This window comes from Cynocephalus volans, chromosome 1 (genome assembly GCF_027409185.1).
Source record: "Cynocephalus volans isolate mCynVol1 chromosome 1, mCynVol1.pri, whole genome shotgun sequence".
NCBI lineage: Eukaryota > Metazoa > Chordata > Mammalia > Dermoptera > Cynocephalidae > Cynocephalus > Cynocephalus volans.
The window spans coordinates 168,961,388-168,984,295 of NC_084460.1; positions in this window are offsets into that span (position 1 = coordinate 168,961,388).

Here is a 22,908-nt window from a genome sequence, read left to right on the forward strand (position 1 = left end):
ACTCCCTTGAGGATTTCTTGTAAGGGTGGTCTTGTGGTAGTGAACTCCTGCAGTTTTTGTTTGTCTGAGAAATATACTATTTGCCCCTCATTTCGGAAGGATAGCCTTGCAGGGTAGAGTATTCTTGGCTGGCAATCTTTGTCTTTTAGTATTTTGAAAATATCATCCCATTCCTTTCTAGCTTTTAGGGTTTGTGATGAGAAGTCTGATGTTAACCTGATTGGGGCTCCCTTATAGGTGATTTGACGCTTCTCTCTTGCAGCTTTTAAGATTCTCTCTTTGTCTCTGAGTTTTGCCAATTTGACTATGACATGTCTTGGAGAAGGCCTTTTTGGGTTGAATACGTTTGGAGATCGTTGAGCTTCCTGGATCTGAAGATTTGTGATTTTTCCTATACCTGGGAAGTTTTCTGCCACTATTTTGTTGAATATGTTTTCAATGGAATCTCCATTTTCCTCCCCTTCTGGAATACCCATGACTCGGATATTTGAGCGCTTGAGGTTGTCTGATATCTCTCTCAGATTTTCTTCCATGTCCTTGATTCTTTTTTCTTTCTTTCTGTCTGCTTGTGTTATTTCAAACAGCCCATCTTCAAGTTCAGAGGTTCTCTCTTCAACTTCGACAAGCCTGCTGGTTAAACTCTCCGTTGTGTTTTTTATTTCGCTGAATAACTTCTTCAGTTCAGCAAGTTCTGCTACATTTTTTTTCAGGACATTGATTTCCTTGTACATTTCCCCTTTCAGGTCCTGTATACTTTTCCTCATTTCATCATGATGTCTAGCTGAGTTTTCTTGTATCTCATTCAGTTTCCTTAGAATTATCACTCGAAATTCCTTGTCAGTTATTTCAAGGGCTTCTTGTTCTATAGGATCTAGAGTATGAGATTTATTAACTTTTGGTGGTGTACTTTCTTGATTTTTTGTATTTCTGGTGTCTTTTTTTTGGTGTTTATTCATTGTGGCAGGGGGTTTCACAGTCCACCGGTTTGAGACTAATGACTAACTAGGATGTTGCTGTGGTTGCCAATTTGGTATGGCTCCCGCCGTGACTGCTCAGTTGGCCTCTAGTGTCTTGTGTGTGTGGTTGCCTCGGGTCTTGGGCTTCTCCGGGGATCCACCTTTCTGGTCAGCTTGTACTCTGCTGGGCTGGTGGATCACGTACCACAGGGTGTGTGATCTCTGTTGAGCTTTCACTTCCTGTACAGGACTTCTCCCCGTTCCGTGTGCTCTGGCCCAGGCTGTTAGATCGTGCAGTGGTGACCCCACCGGGTGTGTGGTTTCTGTCGAGTCTCCGCCTCCCTGGCCGCACGTCTCCCCGCTCTGTGCACACTGTGCTGGGCTGGGGTGTGTCTTCTGCACCCCTCCTCTATCAGCTGGGCCTTCAAGACCCTGCTCAGCACCGCCTCGCCCAGGAAGTCTACCAGGTTTCTGCTAGGCACAGACGACCGGTCTCTCTGGGTGCCTTTGTAGCACTGTGTAGATCTTTCTCGGGTCTTGTTCACCTTTGTATCCCCCCGGTATAAACCGAGTCTAGTGCCCGCCTGCAGCCTGCTCTCCGGCAGGTTCAAGCGGACCTGGGAACTCTCCTACCACACTATTCCCAACCAGAAATTCGTTAGGCTTTTTTCCAAACTGGTGGTCGCAGAGATGTTATCTGCCTCCCAGTAACAGGAAGTTTACCGGGGCCGGAGTCCAGGGTGTGGTGGAGTGACAGTCGGCCCGCCCGTACTTTCTAGCCCTCCCAACACTGGTCGGGACGCCCCACACCCCCAGCCCCGCCAGAGAACCGCGGAGGGAGTGGGAGAGGAGGCCGGCTGGCAGGGTCCGGAAAGCCCCGCGCCAGGCCAAGCAAATGGGCTCAGTGATGGCCGAGCAGGGCGGAGCTGCCCGCACCTGGGAAAATGGAGGCAGCACCGGGGCAGTGAGTGGCCTGGTGGTGCAGGCAGGAGCCGCGTGGGCATCCACCCCCCGAACAGAGCTGTGCCAGGGATCACTCACAGTGCTGTGCCAGGTCGGGCGCTCGCTCTGTCTCTGGTTTGTTGCCTTCCGTGTTCTCGGCGCTGCCGCCTCGGGCTGTTCAGTCGCGGCGCCGCTCGGGCGCTCCCAGGAATCTTCTTTAATGCCGGCCTGAAACCTCGAATCCTAAATAGGGCAGCTGGCCGCCTTCAGTGCGGCCCCAGCCTCCGGGATCCTGGCTGCATCCACAGCAGCCCTGGTGCCGTGTTCCCTGTTTCAAGACTCGCTTTTGCAGCTAAGAATCAGTTCTTTTCCTGCTCCACAGTTCAAAGCTGTTGCCTGTAAATGAGGCAGCCTCTCCTGCCGGGGGCAAAGTGGCGTTGAGCCCCCACGACCGGCCAGCAGCAGCAGTCCTCCCTTAAGAGATGGCCAGAGGAAGGTCCACAAGTTTCCCGGCTGCCTGAGGCCCAGTGGCCACCTTTTCCACCTCAGCTAGTCCGCGCCAGCCGCTGCAGCCGCCGCCATCTTAGTTTTTTTCACAAATTGTGTTCTTTGATATCTACCCAGAGGACCTGAAAACTTAAGTCTACACAAAAACCTACATGCCGATAATTATAGAAGCTTTATTCATAATCGCTGAAAATTGATTGAAGCAACCAAGATGTCCTTCAGTACATAAATGGATAAACATCTCAACAATGGAATATTCTTCAGCACTAAAAATATATGAGTTATCAAGCCATGAAAAGACATGGAGGAACCTTAAATACATATTATTAAGTGACAGAAGTGAATCTGAAAAGGCTCTATACTGTGTGATTCTAACTACATGATATTCTGGAAAAAGCAAAACTATAAACACAGTATGATAAGCAGTTGCCAGGGCTTCAGTGGTGGTGGGAAAGAGAGATGAACTAGCAAGAGAACAAAGGATTTTTAGGGTAGTGACACTATTCTGTATGATACCACAATGGTGGATACATGTTATTACACACTTGCCCAAACCCATAAAAATGTACAACACTAAGGGTGAACTCTAATGTAAACTCTGGGTGATAATGGCATGTCAATGTAGGTTCATTGTTACAAGTGAATCCCTCTGGTGGGGAATGTTGACAATGGGAAGTTATGCACATGAGGGGATACAGGATATATAGAAAATCTCTGAATCTTCCTCTCAATTTTGATGTAAACTTAAAACTGCTCTAAAAAATAAATTTTTCGAAAAATATCCAAAGCACTGAAAGTATAACTTGCGCATCACCACATTGTGTCTGCATGCACTGTGCCTACTTAGAATTCAGCTCTATATTTGATTTCTCCAGAGCTGCAACACCGGTCACGGGTAGTTTGTTATTGACCCTGACACTTAGCTACGTTTCTGTCACACAGCTTGTTTTTTTGCATTTTAAAAATTACTTTTATCTCCAGTTATATTTTCCTCATCTAATCTTTAATGTGTCTTTTCCTGAGTGTCTTTATACTCATGGCGGTCAATTTAAATTGTTATCATGTCCTCTCAGTTTTAAGCCACATCCTTTTTTCCCTCTTCCTGTTCAATGTTATCTGAAGGGTTAATGAGCGCAGCTGATATTCTATTATCTTGATTTCAGAGCTTCTTCTGTTAAATGATTCACAGCTTAACACTGACCATACACTTTTACTAAGAATTCAATTAATGCAGTGATCATTCTGGTTAACTTTAATTGACTACAGCATGACATTTAAAGTTACTGTTTGGTCTGAAGACTTCTTGTAATGTTTCAGTGGTTCACACTAACAAATTAACTTCAATTTACTTTTTTCTACTATTTGTCTTTGTCTATTATTTGAACTTAATGTATTTTTCAGGTTAAATTTTCACTACTTTTAAAATCTCTGAAGATCGGATAGTGACATGCTGGTGTAGAAAGGGGAGAAAACTCAAATAGAAAGAACTAAGAGAACTAACTTCTTTCATTCATTTATGAATTCATGCATCCACTCAATATTTATTAATCATCTGCTGTGGGCCAGACATTTTGTAGGTGCTGGACACACAAAAATGTAATGACATGATGAAGTTATGTTTTGAAGGTAAATAATTACAAATGCAGTTGATTTACAATGTGGAGAAAATGATCAGAAAATGCTAACTTGTGGCATTAAATATGAAAAGAAGTTAGCTGGAAGGGGACAGAGTATAAGAGTGTACAGAAAGAGGGAATGACATGCATAAAGGATTGGAAAAAGAAGAGAAAAAAAAAAACACTTATATGACTGAAGGAAATTTTGAGGTATATGGTGGAGGTTGTCATGGGATGGTATAAGAAAGGTGCGTTAATCCATTTCTGTTGCTTATAATAAAATATTTGAAACTGGGTAATTTATAAAGAAAACAACACTTTATGCTTACAGTTTCTGAGGCTGGGAAGTCCAAAGCCCAAGGAACACATCTGGTGAGGGTCTTAGTAGTGGCGACAGTGACCCAGAGGTCTCGCATGGCAGAAAATGGAGGGGCAGAGAGAGAGAGAGACAGGGAGAGCACTCCTCATATGCTCTCCTTTTAAAACCATCAGAACCATGTCCATGAACACCATCAAAGCATCAACTTAATCACCTCTTAAAGGCCCCACCTTTCAATTACCATAATAGAATTTCCCACCCTTAACAGTTACAGTGAGGGTTAAGTTTTGGGGGGATATTCAGCCCAAGTCAAAGTCTGGACTGTGAAATGAGAGCACCCATGTGGATTTTTGTGCCATATATGGAGATTGATAGGAGATTGATAGTACAAAAAAAAACACCTTGTTTGGTAGAGGATGATGTTTTCTTTAGTTTGATCAACTTGAAATGAAGATAGAATAATTATTTCAACTGGAGATGCCAAGTACTTTATCGAGTGTATGGGTCTGGTGTTTGATCTAAATTAGAGATGAAGATTTGGGACTCATCATCATAAAGATGGTAATAAGAGCCATGCCAGTGGAGGAGATGCTGCCCTGAGTGTGTTTGAATTTTTTATGTCATACCAAGATCTAGAGATTGGCAGTCTAAGCTTGGAAAGATCTGTCAGGGGTTCAGACCTCATGATGTTTCTGTATTTTTTACCTATTGGACATGGTGGCTTCATTGCACATTATTATGCACATTTCAGATCCCCATCATTGAACAATTTTTTCCCAGTTGTTCTTAAGGTATCAGCCCTTAAAAGGGTTATTTTAGCTATCAAGAGCTGCCTCTTCCGAGGTCTTATGGTGTCCCAGGGTAACACACATCCAACAAATGATCAGTACAAGAGTATAAAGCCCTGGGACTTCAAACCACCACAAAACTATTTTGAAGGACAACTCGAACTCAACAGATCTCAAGAGACTGATGGGCTATTTTGGGGGCTTTATCTCAGTCCAACTTCTTTCTCTGTCCAATCCTGTTTCCTTCCTCTACCTTTTACTCTGGATGATATAAAGGGATCTGTTAGTAAATATCCTGCATGCCAAACTCCGTTCCAGTGTTTGCTTCAGGGAACTCAACCTGTGATAGCCTCCATTCTCATAGTTTATAATGGCGTCTGAAGCTACAACCATTATGTACACATTCCAATTAGTCAAATGGAAGAAAAAAGGAAAATGACTAGATTCTTTTCTTCTACATTTTAGCAATTTTAAGGATGATATATACTTATATCTCAGTGTCCAGAACTTAGTTTTAAGACTATATCTAGCCTAAAAGTAGACTGAGAAATGTAATTTTCATTTTGGTTGACCATGTACCCAGATAGAAGCATCTTTGTGATATCTTTCTTTCTTCCTTCCATCTTTATGAGAAGTTGTCTTAAGCCCTGGTCATTCATCTGAGCAGTGTCTGTGAAGCCAAGTTGTGAATCCAAAGGGTAGATAAAAAATCAGGAGAGTCTACCCTTAAGTACTGTTATTTTTTCACAGAAAAATATGACAACCTCTTATTTGGCTAAAAATTTCCTGAAGTTGAGCACATTTTTTTTTGTTTGTATATTTTGAAGATAAATCATTAGCTGTGTACAGATTGTGTTTCACAAATTGCATTAATGAGTTCCATGTGATAAACTTTTACTGAATGCATGTTATGCACCAGTGCTATGCTAGGCATTACAATAGGTTAAAAACAGTTTGCTTCTGTGACTTTAGAACACAGCAGTCCACTTTAAACTCTTGGGTTTGTCGTTGTTGAAGGGAAAACAATATTTTTCTCAGAAAATTTATTGCTATCCATGCTTATGTCTTGTGCCTAAGCCATGCCCTGTCCCATGAGGGGCAAAAAACTGCAGTTGAAGAAATAATATATGTACAGATGGATAGTTAACTAATAGATGTCATCAAGTAATAGCCCAATTCATGGTACATGGACACTGAGCCTTGTGTCTTGATTAGGAACTTACAAAGACCTGAATTTGAACTTATCATGCAACAATAAGCCCAGGTCAAAACATGTCCTGAAAGCATAACTGTTCTTCTTCATTTGAACTTATTTGCATATTTACAGCTGCTGTTACTAATTTGTGATTTTAACAAAATACTTTTAAATTACTGAACTTTGCATTTTCTGCCACTGCTGTTTGATACATACCATCAGATAAACACCATTAATCCATCCTTTCATGTCACACATACTTGTCACACATCAATCACCAATTATATACATATAATATATATATAAAACCTTTATATATATATGTGTGTATGTATATATATATATATATATACATACACACACATATATATGTATAAAACCTTCTCTCTACCAATTTTCCAGAATCCTCTATTATTTTTTTCAGACAGTAATCTCATTGCCTTTTGGATCTGCCTGGTTCTTGATTTTGATTTAACATCATGATATTCTGCTTTTATTATTATATTTCTACTCTTTAATCCATGTGCAAACACTTACAATGTAGTATCCTTGACAGGAAAGGGCTGTAAGTTGGAAATGCTCACACAGTTAGTTCTAGGAGATTCATGGGTAAAGGACTTGAGAGCTATTTAGAGTGGGAACTCAGCCTCTGTTTTCCATGGATCTGTTGAAGCATGATTTTCTGAACACTATATGCTCCTTTCAGTATGCAAGTTCTCATGCAAGTTCTCATGCTACAGTTTCGCCTGATAATTTCTTTTTTATACACCAGATGAAGGAAAGATACATAAGATACCAAGTTAAAGATTATTGCACAGTTTATGTGATGTGGTAGGCTGAATAATATGCCCTAAAACATAACTACATCCTAATCCATAGGACCTGTGAGTGTTATCTTATATGGTAAAAAAAGAACTTTGGAGATCTGATTAAATTTAGGATTTTGAGATAGGGAGATCATTCTGAGTTGTACAGGTAAGTTTAGATTGTCTAAAATGTTTAAAAATCATGAACTTACATTTTCCTAGTTCTTTTTATGGAACCCATGATTTATGAAGAAATTAGGTGCTACTAGAAGTAAACGTGAGTTGTTTTTTCTGATTTTTAAATGATTTTATTTTTTATTCCATAAGAATTATGCAGCATATTTTGGACACTCATGCATGTTGAAGATCAAAAATAATTAATTTATAATAATTAAAGACATTAAATAAGATTTTTAAAAGTTAATTTGTTACATTTCTAACTGTTGGTATATAATAGACTAACAGTGAGATTAATCGATGATAAACGATTTAGTGATTGACTTGTACTGCCTTCTCACAGCTCCAATGTAGATTATAATAATTACTATGAAAAATCATTTTCTATTTAACATTTTATGCTGACAAAAATCCTTTATTGGTCCATTTGAGAATCGATTCATTCTTTCTTAGTTTGTACCATTAACTGCCTACTTAGCACAACAATTAGCAAAGCATCTAATAATTATATTATGACAGTGAAATACGAGTCTTATCTTTTCATTTTAAAAGAATGAAATGATGAAAAACTATATTCTAACTTTAGATAGAAAGTTGATCAATAGATGCCACAGTCTTTATTGAAAATGCTTCTTTTGTTGTTCCCTAGTACACATCCTTTCAGTGTCTATGCCATGTTTTTCCTCAATACTCTTCCCCCATTCCTTTTTCTCAACAAGTAAATTTGTCTGCTACTTCTCTGAGGTCATCCAACTCAAAATGTTTTAGATCTCTACCCTGTATTTCCTACTAAACCTTCCCTGATCTCTCATCAGAAGAGGATGGCTTCTGATCTCATTCATTCATGTCTCAAGGAAAACTATCCATTCACCCCACTTTTATGCTTTAATTTATTTTTCTCCACTAGTCTTTTTTCTCTGGCTCTAAATATGCTCGAGTTTATGTTATCCTAAAAGGTTTTTTTTTTCCCTTTATTCCTGACAAGCTCTTTGAATTCCCTCTATTTTTCTTTCTCTGAAAACTTTTTTCAAAGTGTTGACATGTCTTGCTGTTTGCACTGTCTCATCATCCACTCACTACTCAAACTCTTAAAACCTAGTTTATGTTCATTACCTATTCTTAATGGCTTTCTTTAATAAATTAGTGTCCTTGTTCTTTTGGCAACTCCTTTCCCTCTCCTGGTAGTCTGAGCTCTGAAGCTGCTTCTGGTTCCTTGATTAACTCTCTTCTTCCTGAGTTGTCTTAGAATTCTTCTGTTCCATACTGAACTTTATCACTGAGATTACATTAAATAATGCATGTAGTTAATTGAAGTAATATGTGTGGCAAGCACCCTAGCAATAACCTACAAAATAAATATAGAGTAGTAAATTATTATAGTGTGTATCATACTTATAATAACAATTATTATTATTATTATTATTTCCAGTCTCTTAATTTAAATATTCCCTCTTGTAGATGAATTACAAATTTCTGTTCCAATTGCTGTGCTTGCATTTAATCATATACTGTTTTTCTTTTCAAATGTATTTCCATTTGGATATTGCAGCTTTTGACATTTCAAAGATACAATATGTAAAACTTTAATTTGATTCTCCATTTCTTAAGGAGAAAATTATCAAACAGTATCTGCTATTCCTACCTTCCCCATTTCTGGTAATATAAATCCTCGAAGTCACACAAAACTGAAATGCTGGAATTTCCTTGGACTCAAAAAGCAAGAATTCTGGAGCCAAACTGAATTTTAATCCTGACTTTGCTAGTTATTAGTTTTGTAATCTTGAAAATTTTATTTATTCTTTTGTGCCTTAGTTTCTTCATCTCAAAAGTGGAAATACTAATTAAAACTTATATGGTTTTGTGTGAATTAAATGTGGCAAAATGTATAAAAGGTGGCTAGCCCCCGGTACGTATTACATGTGAGTTCATTATTATCACACCTTCTCTACCCTAATTAGTCACTATCCTGATAATTTTTATTAGTAGTCTTTTAATTCTCATAAAAATAAAACCAGACTTAATCAGAAATCCTGTATTTGATTCTATTTCTAGCACTTCCTGAATTTTCTGGTGAATCATTTATGGTTAGATGGTTTCATTTCACAGTATAAAATTATAAGAGAAAAGTCAATGTGCTTTATCCTTCTGTTTTAAGTTTCAAACAAAATACTTTATAATAAAATGTAAAGGCATTTTAACATCTCTTGTATTTTTCCTCTCACTTTTTATTAATATTTTTCTGAGCCTATTTTTGAATCACATTACCACATTATTTAAGACAAAAGCTGTGGAATAATACTGCCTGGTTTGGGGCCTCAGTTCCTTCACACAAGGTTAAGCTACTGCAGGTGAATAATGTTATTTATCTGAGTTGCAGTTTCCTCATCTGTAAAGTGTCGCTATTAATGGTATTTCTCTTGAAGGATTGTTGGGAAGATTGATGAGTCAGTCAAGCACTTAGAACAGTGTCAGGCACATAGCGAACAGGCAATGCGATTCTTCCTATGGTTATTATTTTAGACATACTTCCCTGTTCCTGCTTCTAATCCATTTTCAATAGATGCTAGAGGTTTGTTAAATAAACTTGTGCCACATAGAAATCAAACATGTCTAGATGAAATTTTTACAATTTCTATGTTATTTATCTTATTCAATTTGGAAATAACCTATATTATTTGATATTTGATTTTATATTTTAATAGATGAAACATTTTCTGTAACTTTTCCAATGAGATCAAGGTTGATTATTTATTTTTTTTAAAGAGAGCAAATGCATACATTTAATTTTTGGAGTCAATTTTATTTTCATGACTGTTTCCAACATTTTCATGTTTTGAGAAAAATCCCTCTTTTAAAAGGAAACATAAATCCTGGAAAAAAATTAGAAAACTGTTGGTATAGTTTGAATATGTTTGTCTCACCAAAGCTCATGCTGAAATCTGATCCCCAGTGTGTCAGTGTTGGGGGGTGTTTGAGTCATAGGGGCAGGACCCTCATGAATAGATTAATGCCATCTGGGATGGAGGTGAGGGTGGGGGTTGATAAATGAGCTCTCCAAGAATAGATTAGTTAACCAGATAATTAATTGTTAAAAGGATCCTGATACCTCCCCTTGCACTCATCCCTCTTGCTTTCCCTCTCACCATGTGATCTTACACTCAACAGCTACCCGCCAAGAGTAAAAGCAGCCTGAGGCCCACACCAAATGCAGCTGTACCAGAATTGTGTGCCAAATAGACCCCTTTTCTTTATAAATGAGTCAGTCTCAGGTATTTTGTAAAAGCAACACAAAAATGGACTAATACAACTCACACAGTAAATAATTATTTATATGTATGTATAAATAAAAAGATACTTGCTTTAGAAATCCAGATGAAATTATTATAAATTCATTTCATAGCAATCCAGTAATATATTGATTTAGTAATAATTATATTTCTTTAGTAAGTACTACATGACTCATCGATAGTTCAATATGATAGAAATCCGATCTGTTTGCCATAAAAGATAAAAAGGTCAGATTTAACTTAGATATTATTTGAATGAATAGTTTCATTTTTAATTGATTTCTAAATTTGCCTCTTAAACAAGCTATTTTCTTTTACAAGTCTGTTGTAAAAGATATACTTAAATTATATCCCATTTATTATGTATCAGTCAGAATACAAAATTTTTTATTATTTGTGTCAGCCCACATCATTCTTATATGGAGTAATGAGATAATCTAATTATTTTCTAATTTTTGTTTTAGTATGAACAATTTCAAACTATTTTTTTAAATTTATTAAATCCAAGAATTTTCCTATTATAACTACTAGCAAATATTTGCTTACCTGGAGTAGTTCAAAAATTTTACATAAAATACTTCATGCTTCTCTCTGTACATTTATTTTCTGCCATACCCCAAAATTCAAAGGAAGATTTGATATTGTTATTTATTTACTACTATTTGAAAGAGAAAATCCCTGTCAAGAAAACATCTGTCTTAGACACTGAGACACATAGAATTTTATCCTTTGCATGTTTTAACTATTTTATCAATTATTCCATGAAATCCCACCCACATGTATTTGCATATGCAAAAATAAGTGCAGAGATCACTGTGGTTTTATAAGCCATTAACTGCTTAGTTAATTATTAAATAATATTTTGTAGGTATATGCAATACTAAAAATGATTATTTGGTTATTGCAGAATTATTTTCTCAATGTTAAGATTATTAATACATTTAATATAGTTTCTTCTTAACAAATATCCTTGCAAGGTAGAAAAGATTATTTCAGTTTTTTCTGCATTGAAAAGTAATAATATCTTATTATTATTAGGACAAATTATGAATTAAAAAAAATGGTTGGTGTAAGTGGATTATAAAATTTTGAATAAGAAAAGTTTCCATGGATCCCTGATGTTATGATGTTTTAACAAAGCAGGGAACAGAGTAAGGAGAAAGCTCTTTTTTAGTGAACGATGAAAGCTAATATTCAAAGAAGAGACGACAGAATTAAAAAGATCTTTTTTTGCCAATATCAATGTGATAATCATCAATGGAGCTAAAGGAGTGGGTAAAATGCTTTTGGAAAACAGGATATTTATAGGATATTTACAGCATCTCAAAGTATCACCTCACAGACTACTTACTGACTGAAAAGAGAGGAAAAATAAAACAAACAAAAATTCTTACAGTGAAGAACTCTGGTGGACACCACCTTAGCCAAGTGATTAAACTTAGCAGAAAAATAATGGGACACACTCCCCCTATGTGCCTATGTATGTGATACAAAGAAAATACACCGTCACTTGTATGATACTTTTGGCAACATAATCATGAAGAAAGATGACACATATCCAGATTGTGTGACATTCCATATAAGAAACTGAATATACAAATAGGTAATGGTCAGACCACATATAAAAATAAAACTCTGGCCCACAATCTACAACAACCAGCCCAGGAAGCCAACCTGCTTGGAGATAAACTCCAAGACGGATGTGCAGTATGTCCAGCATTGTCTCCAATAACCAGTCTAGGAAGCCAAAATGTAATACCTGTAACAATCAGCCCCAAATGGCCAGAGCTTGATTAATCAAGTACAGCTTTTGTAATTTATGTTCTAGGTAAACTTTCCTTATTTATCAAGGTGCTGTTTTGATTCTAGCTGAGGTGTGATCCTATGTGAGCTTAAGTAAAGCTGTTGGATTTTAATAAAATTGTCATTAAGTACACACAGTAAGTCATCAATGTACTGCCAGAATGTCAAGTAACCAGTTTCCTGAAAATTTTTAAAATTTAGGTGTTTATTTTCTTATGTATAAATACTTTAATGTTTTTTAAAAATTTTTTTATTGAAACATAATTGATTATACATATTTGGGGGGTACAGATTGACCATCAATACTTGATCAAATCAGGATAATTATGATTTCAATCATTACAAATCATAATCATTCTCTGTGTCCATTAGCCAATTTCTTGCTGACCCCTTTCCTCCTTTCCCATCTCTAGTAGCCACACTATTGTTCTCTCTTTCTGAACGTTTAACGTATTTTTGTGATCTTTCTTTCTTTCTTTTCTACCACTTGTGAATAAGGACATGTAGTATATCTCTTTCTGGGCCTGGCTTATTTCATTTAACATAATTTTCTCTAAATTTGTCCATGTTGCTGCAAACAGAAGAATTTCATTCTTTTTCATGGCACGGTAGTATTTCATTGTGTGTATATATACCACATTTTCCTTCTTTAGTTGTCCATCTATGGAAATTTAGGTTGATTCAATATCTTGTCTATTGTTTTGTTTTTTTATTTTTAAATTAATTAATTAATTTATTTATTCACTTATTTGTTTCAAATATTCATGAAATACAAAGCTGATTGCCCCCCCTCCTGCCCATGATGTGGTGGCCAGATTCATATTGGGGACATACCCATTACTAGAAATTGCTTTTGCATCCTATGTCCCCTTCCAATTATCCCCCGACCTCCCTCCTCCTCCTCCTCTCCCTTCAACTTCAATTTGTAGCCCTAGGAATCTTCCCTCCCTCTGTTGGATCATGGGATGCCTGTGGTCTTTCTTCCTTCCTTCTTTCTCTCTTAGCTCCCACAAATGAGTGAGCACATGAGGTATTTTTCCCTCTGTCCTTTGCTTGTTTCACTCTACATAAGTTTCTCCAAGCTCATTCATGTTGTTACAAATGGGAATATTTCATTCTTTCTTATGGCAGAGTAGTATTTCATAGTGTATATACACCACAGTTTCCTTATCCACTCATCTATTAATGGACATTTAAGTTGGTTCCATATCTTGGCTATTGTAAACAGAGCTGCAATAAACATGGGAGTGCAGGTATCCCTTTGACATGATGATTTCCATTCCTCTGGATATATACCCAGAAGAGTGACTGCTGGATCATATGGAAGATCTACTGTAATTGTTTGAGAAACCTCCAAATTGTTTTCCAACATGGTTGTACTAATTTACAGTCCCACCCACAGTGCAATCATGTTCCCTTCTCTCCACACCCTTGCCACCATTTATTATTCACCATCTATTTGGTTATAGCCAGTCTAACTAGAGTGGGGTGGTATCTCAATGTGGTTTTAATTTGCTTTTCCCTGATAACTAGTTATGTTGAGCATTTTTTCATGTATCTGTTGGTGATTTGTATGTCTTCCTTTGAAAAATGTCTATTCAGCTCCTTTGCCCATTTTTTAATTGGGTCTTTTTTTTTTTTTCTTTTTTTACTGTATAAATTGCTTGAGTTCTATGTATATTCTGGATATTAGTCCCTTCTTGGATGCATAGTTGGGAAAAACTTTCTCCCACTCTGTAGGTTGTCTTTTCACTCTGCTGATTGTTTGTTTTGCTGTATAGAAACTTTTTAGTTTGATATAGTCCCATTTGTTTATTTTTTCTTTTGCCACTTGTGCTTTTGGGCTCATGTTCATAAAGCCTGTGCCCTGACCTAACTGCTGAAGTGTTTCACCTATATTTTCCCTTAGCAATTTTACAGTTTTGGGTCTTATACCTAGGTATTTAATCCATTTTGAGTTGATTTTAGTGTATGGTGAGAGATGCATATCAAGTTTCATTCTTCTGCAAATGGATATCCAGTTTTCCCAGCACCACTTGTTGAAGAGGAAGTCTTTTCCCCAATGCAGATTTTTGTTGCCTTTGTCTAATATCAGATGGCTATAAGCCTGAGAAGTGATTTCTGGGTTTTCTATTCTACTCCACTTGTCTGAATGTCTATTTTTATACCAGAATCATGCTGTTTTGGTTACAACAGCTTTGTAGTATAATTTGAAGTCAGGCAGAGTTATGCCTCCAGCTTTGATTTTTTTTTTTTTTTGCTCAGGATTGCTTTGGCTATTCGAGGTCTTTTGTTTTTCCATATGAAAGGTAAAATTGTTGTTTTCCATTTCTGTGAAGAATGTCATTGGTATTTTGATGGGGATTGCATTGAATCTGTAGATCACTTTGGGTAGTACAGTCATTTTCACAATGTTAATTTTTCTAATCCAACAGCATGGAATATCTTTCTATCTTTTTGTATCTTCTTTAATTTCTTTCAGAAGTGGTTTGTAATTCTCATTGTAGAGGTCTTTAACCTCCTTGGTTAAATTGATCCCTAGGATATTGTATTTTTATGGTGACAATTGTAAATGGGCTTACTTTCTCTATTTCTCTTTGTATTAATTCATTATTTGAGTATATAAATGCTACTGATATCTGGGCATTTATTTTGTATCCTGCAAAGTTACTGAAGTCATTAGTCAGCTCTAGGAGTTTTTTCATAGAGTATTTGGCTTTTTCTATATATAGAATCATGTCATCTGCAAAAAGGGAAAATCTGACTTCATCTTCTCCAATCTGGATTCCCTTTATTTCTGTCTCTTGCTTGATTGCTCTAGCTAGTACCTCCAGCACTATGTTGAATAGAAGTGGTGAGAGTGGACATCCTTGACTTGTTCCTGTCCTTAAGGGGAAGGCCTTCAAGTTTTCCCCATTCAGAGTAATACTAGCAGTGGTCTTGTCATAAATAGCTTTTATTGTGTTAAAAATTTTTCCTTCTACACTACACCTAATTTGCTGAGAGTCTTTCTCACGAAGGAATGTTGAATTTTGTCAAATGCTTTTTCAGCATCTATTTAGATAATCATATGTTCTTTGTCTTTGAGCTTGTTGATGTGATGTATCACATTTATTGACTATTGTATGTTGAACCATCGTTGCAACACTGGGATGAATCCCACTTGATCATAGTGTACAATTTTTTTAATATGTTGCTGTATTCTAACTGCTAATATTTTGTGTTGGGGTTATTAGCATCTAGGTTCATCAAGGATATTTTCCTGTAATTTTCTTTTTTTGTTGTGTCTTTATCTGGTTTTGGAATCAGAGTTATACTGGCCTCATAGAATGAGTTTGGGAGAGTAGAGTCCATTTCAGTTGCTGGGAACAGTTTCATGAGAATTGGTATTAACTCCTCTTTAAAAGTTTGATAGAATTCAGCTGTAAAGCCATACGGACCCGGGCTTTTTTTTTGTTGGAAGATTGCTAATTATTGCTTCAATCTCCTTGCTTGTTATTGGTCTCTTCAGGTTTTCTATCTCTTCTTGGTTCAGTCTTGGTAATTTGTATGTGTCTAGAAACTTATCCATATCTTGCAGATTTTCAAATTTGTTGTCATACAGTTGTTTATAACAGTCTCTAATGGTTCTTTGAATTTCTGTTGTGTCAGTTGTAATGGCTCCCTTTTCATTTCTGATTTTTGTTATTTGGGTCTTCTCGCTTCTTTTTATTGTTAATCTAGCTAACGATGTGTCTATTTTGTTTATCTTCTCAAGAAACCAACTTTTAGTTTTGTTAATCTTTTCTATTGTTTTTTGGGTCTCTATTTCATGTAGTTCTGCTCTGATCTTAATTATTTCTTTACATCTACTGACTTTAGGTTTGGATTGTTGTTGTTTTTCAAGTTCTTTGAGGCATAGTGTTAGATCATTTATTTGAAGTCTTTCAAATTTTTTGATATAAGTGTTTACTGCAATAAATTTCCCTCTTAGTACTGCTTTTGCAGTATCCCACAAGTTTTGGTATGATGTATCTTTATTTTCATTAGTTTCTATAAATTTTTTGATTTTCTGTTTAATTTCTTCTTGGACCCATAGGTCATTCAGGAGCCTATTATTTATTTTCCATGTATTTGTATGTCTTCGAGTGATTTGCTTATTGTTTATCTCCAGTTTTAGTCCATTGTGGCCTGAAAAGATTGTTGGAATGATTTATTTATTTTTTTAATTTGCTGAGACTAGATTTGTGACCTAATATGTGGTCTATCCTGGAGAATGTACCATGAGCTGATGAGAAGAAAGTGTATTCTTTAGCTGTTGGGTGAAATGTTCTGTATATATCTGCCAGGACCAGTTGGTCTCAGGTGTAGATTAAATCCTGTATCTCTTTGTTGACTTGTTGCCTGGAATTCCTGTCCCATACTGAGAGAGGGGTGTTCAGGTCACCCACTATTAAGGTATTAGGACCTATCTCCTTCTTTAGGTCTAAGAGTGTTTGCTTGATATATCTGAGTGCTCTGGTATTGGGTGCATACAGTTTATGATTGTTACGTCTTCTAGCTGGATATTTCCCTTTATCATTATATAATGACCTTCTTTGTCTTTTAAAATGATTTTGGTTTAAAGTCTATGTTGTCTGATATAAGAATAGCTACTCCTGTTCATTTTTGGTTTTCATTTGCATGGTATATCTTTTTCCATTCCTTCACTTTTAGTCTATGAGTGTCTTTACAGGTGAGGTGGGTCTCGTGAAGACAGCATATACTTGGGTCTCTCTTTTTAATCCAGTCAGTTAGTCTGTGTCTTTTGAATGGGGAGTTTAGTCCATTCACATTTAGAGTAGTTATTGAGAAGTGTTGTGTAATTCCTGTCATTTAATTGCTAATTAAGTGGTTTAAATATCTTTTGATCATTATTTCCCCTTTTATTTCTCTTCTCCAATGTGAGTTGGGGATTTAAGGTGGAATAGTTCACCTTTTTTTCTCTTCCTTGCTGGCATTTTTGTTTTAACTGTGGGTTTTGCTCTTTCTTGTGTATTCGTGATGATGGTCACCATTATTCAGATTCCAGATGAATGACTCCTTTGAGAATTTCTGGCTGGGCTGGTTGCGTGGTGGTGAGCTCCCACAACTTTTGTTTGTCTGGGAAATACACTATTTCTCCCTCATTTCTGAAGGAGAGCCTGCTGGGTAAAGAATCCTTGGCTGGCAGTTATTTTTTCTTTTAGTATTTTGAATATATCATTCCACTTTCTTCTGGCAAGTTGGGTTTAAGTTGAGAAGTCTGCTGTTAGTTTGATGGGGTTTCCCCAATAAGTGACTTGACACTTTTCTCTTGCTGCTTATAGTATTCTCTCTTTGTCTTTGAGCTTTGTGAATTTAACTATAATATGTCTTGGGGAGGGTCTTTTCAGGTTGAATCTGTTTGGGGACCTTTGAGCTTCCTGGATCTGAAGGTCTGTATCTTGCCCTACACCTGGGAAGTTTTCTGTTACTATTTCCTAAGTAGGTTTTTGATACCTTTTCCCTTCTCCTGCCCTTCAGGAATACCCACAATTAAGGTGTTAGAGCACTTGAGATTGTCTGCTATCTCTCTCAGGTTTTCCTTATTATTTTTAATTCTTTTTTCCTTATTTTCTTCTGCCTGAGTTATTTCAAAAAGATTATCTTCAACCTCTGGAATTCTTTCTTCTGCTTGCTCTACCCTCCTGCTCAAGCTCTGTTGCTTTTTTTATTTCATTGAGTAAGTCTTTTATTTCTAGAAGTTCTGCTACACTCTTTTTTATGGTATTAATCTCTTTGTAGATTTCCTCCTCCATATTCTGGATGTTTTTTCTTGTTTCATTGTGTTCTCTAATTAAGTCTTCCTTTATTTCTTCAAGTTTTCTTAAGATCATTACTTGAAATTCTTTTTCAGACATTTCAAGGATTCCCTGTTCCATGGAGTCTGACTTTGGGGTATTACTGTATCCTTTTGGTGGTGTCATTTCTTTATTGTTTGTACTTCTAGTGTTTTTTCATCAACGCTTGGCCATTTGATACGGGGTTTGCTTCTATTACACTGAGTTTGGCTGTGGAGTGGCCTTGGTTGCTACTGCAGGGGGTGAACTCTCTTACTCGACAGTAGGTGTGGTGGTGGTTCTGTTAAACCAACTTGGTTTCTGTTCTAGACTCTGTGGTCGTAGGATGAGCCCCTAACATGTGGAGTTCTGCTGGGCCAAACTCGGTGGGTTGGATCCATAGGCTCGTGCTCCCCGCTGGGTCTAAGGCAGGATGAGGTGCCACGTGGAGCCATGCAGTTGTGCTAGCTGGCCAGCGCTGATGGGCTCACCTGTGTGGTGCCAGTTCAGGGCAGAGGGGTGGGGTCTGGAGCTCCCACTCCCTTCCTGGGTTGAAGGTGGTAGGGTGGGGGTGCCACGTGGAGCCACACGGTTCTGCTGGCGGCCTGGCTAGTGCTGGTGGGCTCACCTGCATGGTGCCAGTTCAGGGTAGTGGGGAAGGGCCTGGAGCTCCCCCCACTGCCTGCATATCTTGGCTATTGTAAATAGAGCTGCAATGAATATGGGAGGGCAGGTATCCATTTGGCATGATGATTCCCATTCCTTTGAGTATATGTCCGGCAGTGGGATTGCTGGATTGTATGGCAGTTCTATCTGTAGTTGTTTTAGGAACCTCCATACAGTCTTCCATAATGGCTATATTAATTTGCATTCCCACCAACAGTGTAGAAAGGTTCCCCTTTCTCCATATCCTCACCAGCATTCACTATTTTTTGTCTTTTTGATAATAGCCATTCCAATTGGAGTGAGAAGATATCTCACTGTGGTTTTGATTTGCATTTCCCTGATGCTAAGTGATGTTGAGCATTTTTGTTGGGAACTTGTTGGCCATTTGCATGTCTACCTTTGAAAAATGTCTATGCAGCTCCTTTGCCCATTTTTTAATCGGATTATTTGTTTTTTTGCTGTTAGGTTGTTTGAGTTACTTGTATATTCTGGATAGTAATCCCTTGTTAGATGCATAGTTTGCAAACCCATTCTATAGGTTGTATTGTCACTCTGTTGATTGTTTCCTTTGCTGTTCAGAAGCTTTTTAGTTTGATACATTTTAGTTTCATATTTTTAGTTTGATATCTTTTGTTGACTGTGCTTTTGGGTTCTTATTCATAAAGTCTTTGCTCAGTCCTACATCCCGAAGTGTTTCCCTTACATTTCCTTTTAAAAGTTTTATAGTTCAAAGCCTTATATTTAAGTCTTAAATCCATATGGAGTTTATGTTGGTATATGGCAAGAGGTATGGGTCAAATTTCATTCTTCTACATATGGATATCCAGTTTTCCCAACACCATTTATCAAAGAGACTATTCTTTCCCCAATGTATGTTTCTGGTACCTTTGTTGAGGATTGGTTAGCTGTAAGCATGTGAATTGATTTCTGGGTTCTTAATAAGCAAAGGCTGGCTACAAATTATTAAAACCAAAAACATAATCTACATTTATATATTTGGTAATAGTTATGTCTTGTTTATTTATAACATCTCAGGTGATGGTTTATCTGTCCAGGAAAATGCTTTTTAAATATTTTGTATTTGATGTAGTAATAATTTACAGTCTGTGATGTTTTATAATTTACAAAGTGTTGTCACTTACAAATATGTTATCTGCACTCTAATAGGCTCTATTTATGAGAAAAAGGAATTAACATACTATCTCTTGTTCAAAATGTATAAACACAATCTAATCCAGGTGACAAATCTACATCAAAAGGCAGGGTTGAATCCAGCAACCAGAGAAGAAAGTTTTACATCAAAAAATAATTTATGTAAAAATACATTAAATGAGTGTAATTACATTGAATTTTTTTTTTCAGAAGCACTTAAAATACAAATGCTTCAGGATCAGATTGCAGTTAAAATGCTAATAACTGGATTCTACAATTCCTACAAATTTTAGTTTAAAGAGAAATGTCAAGTCAGATATTGTCTATTTAAGTATCAGTTAGATCTTTATATTATGATATTTAAATATGAAGAGAAATGATAGGATTTTTATCCTACTTAAAAAAAATAATAATAAACACTGGAATCCTACCCTGGAGCTTTTCATCTACTAGTGTAAAAGACAGCATAACAGCATAATATATTTTTCTTTAAAAAGTTAAAAATCTGTTTAAAGAGGTTAAAAACAAAACCTAATCATGAGTTGATAATAAAATAATCAGATGATTAGGTATTTGTAAATTGCTCATTAGAAATTGTGTCTTTATGCTTTTTTTTATTAACCTCAGAATTAAGAAGAACAACAGGTTATGAAAGAGTTGAGATTGCAGCCAAATTGTCTGAACGCATAGAAGGATTGTGATTGACACATTTCAACAAATGTATTCAGATGAAAATAATCCTGGCTGAGGAAGTGTTTTGTCCCAAAGCATGAAAAAATCTGGGCAAAACTGTGTGTAAAATGTGCGATATTTCTTTATAACAATGAATGAAAATATGTTGAATGACCATTAAAAATTAATTATCTTAAATATCTGCTTTATAATACTTGTATTCTGTTTAGTAAAATTTCTTTTTGGAAAAAAATTTGAGTAATAATTTAGATAAAATATTATTTCAAAGGCTTAAAAGATGTCACAAGTATTCAATATTTTCTCAAATTACATATTGTGCTTTCTCACTTTTTATATTACACACATATGACAATGCACTTATGATCACATTTTAGTCTGACCCCTTCATAATGCAGAGAACACAAATTCCAGCATCTGTTAATAGTTTTTGTAGACAAGTTCTGAATTGATCTTGTTTAAAAATCAAATCAATGCTATTTGCACATTTAACTTAGTTTTATATTGCCTTACCATCCAGCTATCTTAATACTCTTTTTGTCATTTTATACTCTTACTTTAGAAAGATTAATTCAATATAGGATAAGATTAATACATAGGTAGTAATATTACAAATGTTTAAAGACCTAAAAAACTGTAAATGACATTGTGGAGAATCATAGAAATTGTTTGGAAAATGAGAAAAAAAAGACTAAACTAATTGTTGGATTTTGGAAAATGAAAGACTAAGAACTTTAAAACTTGTCTTCTGCTATATTAAGTATTATTTTTCAAAAGATTATAAAGTTAATAAAAAATCAAAAACTTTCCATATAAACTGGCACTGAATCTTTGTAGTGTAGGAGTTAATGATGGGAGTCGGAAGTGAGACAGAGATGGGTTGAATTTCTGTCACCCTTAACAGAATGCTACTCACTTCCCTGAGTTCTAGTTGCCTCATCAATGAAATGGGGTTATGGGTATCAAAAGCCACAGTATATGTAAAATGGTTATTATCATGCCTAATTTCTTAGCAGATGTTAGTTATTTTTAAGTAATAATGATGATAATGGTTATTATTATTGCTAACTTTTAAATATCATTTATTATGTGCCAGCACTGTTCAAAGAGCTTTACATATGTTATCTCATTTATTCTTCATAACATAACTATCAGGTCAATACTGTAATTACCTTCATTTGACAGTTGAAAAAACCTTGAGGCCCAGAGTTGCTAAGTAACTTGTCCAAGAAAGCAAGTGTTAAAGCCAGCATACATACACTTTGGTCTGGCTTCAGTATCCACGCTCTCAACCAGTATGCCATGTTGCCTGTCTTCCAAATCCTGTTTGCCACTCTCACCTATAATATGGAGGTGACTACTGTCCTGTGAGAAATGTTAACTAAAAACACTGAACACTGTATGTCATGTACTGAGGAAATGAACTGAGCATAGCTGTGATTAGCAGATGATTAGTATGGTGCTAAGGAGCACCAAGGATTGGGCTGGCTAGAAAAAACTTACAAGAGTAAGGACTTGATATATTTTGAGTCAGGAATAACAGTCATGAAGTGGGCATGAGGGCTTTCTACTTGGAGAACCCAAGAAACAAAGATGGCAAGGTAGGAACATAAAAGTAATATTTTAGGGTCAGCCTGGAAAGAGATAAGAAATTTTATCCACAGGAATAATGGAAGATAAGTTTGGAAACGTAGTTGGGGAGCAGATTGGGAGTGGTGTGAGAGTTGAAATTTGGGCATCACGTTGTAGCATACGGAGAATTGTTGAAAAAAGTAATGGCAAGCATGCATAATTTCAGGAAATTAATATCATATATTTTATTTATGCTTTTTGGGTAGATCTGCAGGGAGAATCTACTGCCTGGGAATCATTAAAGTGGTGATTATAGCAATCTAAATATGGTGGTGGGAGCAGACATTTAAAAGAAACATAGATGCTTTAGAAGATAGTATTAATAGTTTATAAAGAACTATTGAAATTTGTTTTAAACTAAAATGGGTTTTTAAAAATAGCTTCTGAGATTAAACTAAATGACTGGAAGAACATGGGTTCTACTGAAAGAAACAGAATTCTCTGTCTCTGTTGTAAAGATCTGGCTGACACTACAGTACAAAGTTATATTTAGGTTGAAGGAAGAAACTAATGGCCATTGTTAATACATAGTAAGTGTTAAGGAGTTTTGCGT